This window comes from Cupressus sempervirens, chromosome 3 (assembly GCF_028749045.1).
Source record: "Cupressus sempervirens isolate cs-2001-9-10 chromosome 3, ASM2874904v1, whole genome shotgun sequence".
In the NCBI taxonomy this organism is placed as follows: domain Eukaryota; kingdom Viridiplantae; phylum Streptophyta; class Pinopsida; order Cupressales; family Cupressaceae; genus Cupressus; species Cupressus sempervirens.
Genome location: NC_143120.1, coordinates 66,307,349 through 66,312,038, shown reverse-complemented (window position 1 = coordinate 66,312,038; position 4,690 = coordinate 66,307,349).

Below are 4,690 nucleotides of genomic sequence, written 5' to 3'. Positions count from 1 at the left end.
AGAGATAGAGAGAGAATAATAAAACTAATAGATCAATTTATACTGTTACTTTTTAATCATTATAGCAAAAGAATCCCATTAACTAAGTGGACCTAACAAGCTATGAAATCATATATGGTAACATCAATTAGTAATGTTTGTAAGTCCCTTAGAGAAGACCATTCTTTCGATAGGGTCAAGGAGTGATAAGGTCTAGATGATATTTTGATGTAAATTCTCTAACAAGGTCACATTAACAATGTGTATGTACAAACCTTTAACAAGGTTGGCTCCCAGTAGAGCTCACTTCAAAAGAGTGAAAATTTTGGGTTGCCTATCCCAAGTGGTTTTTACCTTTATAGGGTTTCCACGTTAAAAACCTTGGTGTCCAATGTGTGATGGTTGTTATGCTACAAGTTGTTTTACATGTTATTTACTTTTTATTGCTGCTCAATAATAAGTAAGGTATATTACTCACACTCAATAATAATAGAAATAGTGAATGAACAGTTTGATGAAAATTATTATAAGTGTTAATTGAGAAGTTGAATGAGATCACCAAGTATTTTATTTTGATGTTTATGAAGTTTGTTTGGTACTGTAGGAAAATTGGACATAACTGATTCAACCCCCCTTAGTTTTCTAACAATTGGTATTAGAGTACAGTGCTTCAAGAATTTGTTTTAAAGGAACTTGAGCAAAAGATCACAAGATGTATAAGAGAGAGGCACCAAAGCTAAACAAGGAGAATTTCTCATCATGGAAAAGCAGAATGAGGCTACACCTATATGGAATTGGAGACAATATTACTCACTAGTTGGACAATGAATGCACTGCACCTCCTACTCCTATGACACTATAACAAGTGACTAAAAAGAGGAATCACAATATCTTGATGATTAGAACTCCACAAATACAAAATAGATATGAAATAAATTGGCACTTGTACATGCTAGAGATCTAGATGTGTTGAGAGCCAAAGTTGAAATTCTTAGAGGAAAGTATGATGAAATGTGAATGAAGGAAGGTGAAAATGTTGCACAGTATGTGAACTAAATCAAAGAAATTGTAAGTACAATCAAAGCTGTTGGTAGAATTATCTATGATAGTAAAATTGTAAGTAAAGTTCTTAGAACTCTTCTACCTTTTTATGCTATCATAATTTCTATAATTCAAGAAGTAAGAGCTATGTCTGGTAATGTTTTCACACTTGATAGTTTAATTGGTCAATTGCCTACATTTGAATTGAGAAATTATAATAATAGTATGGTTACAATTAGAAATGCTTTTAAATCTTCACTGACCATTGGAAGTTCAAAGAAACAGAAGAAAAAAGGAAGAAACCAAGGTTGAATTTGAGGATGATTTGGATAAACTTGAAGCATTTCTCACAAGAAGGTTATCAAGAGGTAAAGCTAAATACAAAGGTAAATTACGCCTTATTTGTTTCAAGTGGAATAAAGTTGGTTTTTTTCTACTAAGTGTCCTAATAGAAGTAAGAGTGACAAAACTGAGAAGAAAGATTACAAATACAAGAAGAACAAGGATTACGAGGACAAAGGAAAGAAAATATGCTACATTGCTAAAGAAGAACACATCGATTCCATTACTAGTGAAGAGAAGGAAGTAGTTGTAATGGTATGTGTTGCACTTAAGGAAGATCCCAATGGAGAAAGGTGTGAGAATGAAATGATCCCTATCTCACATATTAGAAAGAATGATTCATGGATTATAGATAGTGAATGCTCACATCACATGACTGGCGACTAAAGTAAGTTTGATAAATTTGAGGGAATTGGTGATGGTAGAATTGTTAAGTTAGGTAATGATGTTCCATATTTGGTTAAAGGTAAAGGATCACAAATGTTGAATGATAAGATTAAATGTGATGATTCTTACTAGGTACAGGGACTAAAGTATAATAGTTTGAGTATTTCTCAGTTGAATATTTCAAGTCATAAGTTGGAATTTCATAATAGAAAACTCAAGATCTATGATGATGTAGGAAATTTGATTGGAACTTGGATGAAAACAAAAGGTAACTTATTTTATCTCGATCCTACTATTGAGAAATGTTTATTTGCAAGAATTGAGGATATATGGTTGTGGCATAAAAGGTTATGTCATGGGTGAATTCACCAATTTGTGGTGCCAAAAATATGACACCATCTTCATTTTTAAAAATTTCCTATATCACGCATGCACTTTGTGGATTCACTTAGCACGTGTGCGCTATGTGAAAACATATTAATGGCCTATAACCTATAGCCCATGCCATTTCTTCCATTTCATTTGCTCATTTCCTTCTCTACCCCCAACAACATGCACCCATTTTCTAAAAGGTGAAATCTTTTCTCACTCTCCTCCTCAAAATGCCTCCTCCTCATCAGAGATCAAGATCAGGTTAATCAAGTATGTTTTCTAACCTTGTTTTTACACTTTTTTTTGTATGTTTTAGCATTGTTTTGTATGCTTTTTTAAGTTTTACTTCAAGTTTGTTTAGTTTTTTTAAAATGCAATTAGTTTCTTATTAGGAAATGTGAATAATAAACCACCAAATCCCTAGCCTGATCATGAAAATCTTCCACAAAATCAAAATGAAAACCCTCCAAAAAGTTAAAATGAAAACCCTTGCAAGGAAGAGCAAGAACCTCTGCAACCTCCACCAATTGAAAGACCTCCTCCTGACACCCAAGAAAATATAATGAATAAAATAAAAATTATTAGAAGAAATCATTGGTTGGTTAAAAGCTTGCAGGAAACTAATCCTATGAGAGCATAATTGACATCCTCCCTTGAGTCCATTGTGAGCCAAGTAGCTTCTGTTAGTGGTCAGTTGGATATTTGGCATGTTAAGAGAGAAGAGAAAAAAAGATATTATGCAAAAAAATTATCCTACAAAGATGTTAAAAAAAGGACATAACAAAAGGTAACATATGTGCATTGTTTAAAAAGCTAGGAGAATAAGAAACTGTTAAAACTACAATTAAAAGGTTCCCCATCCACTGGTGCATCCATGATGATATTAGAAATAACTTTTGGGATAGATGGCAGATGGTCTTTGATGCCCCTCCCTGCAAAAATCATGAGTTTCCAATATATTTCTCAAAGAATTTGTCCTCGAGGAGATCCCCTTGTTTTTGACATGCTAGATTCTTAGGGTAGAGGTGGGGGGTTATCATTTGATAATCATTAACCTAATGCAGTTAGGGTGCTTGGTGTCAAGCCACAGGATGAGCATGTCATTATTCCTTTAGTTGAGAAGGAACATGTAGAGACTAGTACTCTAAGGACTATCAATGCTTTGACATAGACCCTTATTCATTGTGTCAGTCCATTAGTTGAGGAGGATCTTTCTTTGTGTTGTGATCACATGTGCACCTCATGTGGATCCTTATGCACATTTGGTAGTCACATTGGAGACACTATGGATGATGACCTAGTCACTGATGACTTCATGAGTGAGACATTTGGCATTGACACATAGGTGAATTACAATTATAATAAACTAATTTGATCACATTTCATATGTGCAATGAATGACCAATAAATTAGCATGTCTTGACATCGTTCAAAATTTAGGGTAAGAGTGTTGTTGACTCTTGTATAGATTCCCTAGCCTCATTTTATATCTCATCAATGAGTTGACAAGTATTTATCAATTTAATCATTTCAATTAATACATATATTTATTAAGTAATCATATGAAGGATTGACAAATTTTTTTTATCCATGTGTGATGTAGAGTGAATAGAACAAAAGATTTTATGGCCTTGGTCAATCCTTTAACATGCACAAATATACCATTGAGTGGAACAATGATCACTAAATATGCAACTCCAATATTGATTCACACTTTTGTTGGAAATATTCAAGATATGATAGGTTACTGAGAGGGGAGGGGTGAATCAGTAACTTCAAAACTTTAAACAATTCAACACTTTAACCATTCATCATTCATTCATCTAATCTACTGTATATATGAGAAATCAAACATCCATAACACATGTACATAGTTATTTGGTGACCCAGAAACCTTCCAAATAGAATCTAAAATTGGGGTGGGGATGATACCCACAAAACTTTGTTACTGCAGTATGAAGTTGGCTTGTTAAGGCTTACATTGACTACTTCTGGTGATCTGCCCTGTTAGGAGCATAAAGGACTACTAGGTCCACCTTGTTAGAGGATTTACAAACATACACTTAAGTATGCACTCTGTTAGGAGATTTATACAAAGACTGTTAAGTCTACCCTGTTAAAGGATTTACAAAACTGATTCACCTATTAGGATGATTTACAAAATAGTGGATCTACTTACAAACTTGATTTTCTGATTAGATCCTTGAAGTATATATCACCTCTTGCGACTAATGAATCTTTACTGTTCCTTGCAGATCTTGCTGAATACTCTGCTCTTCTGTTGATTCGCATTTACACTTCTCAAAAAATTACATGCCTCTCTTGATACTCTTCATATCACATATATCTTATCTCTTGCAAATGATATAATACATTACATATATACCATTCCAATAATTACAATTACAAGGTTGGCTAAAACACAAGTGAACAAAATATTACTGAGTCAGCCAAACAATAAATAACTCGGGTTCACTAAACTGATTCGATGACCTGATACTCGACGTCCACTGCATTACTTAGCATCATCATGCACTCGGTAGAAGTGAAGTCTCGGTCCATACTAATC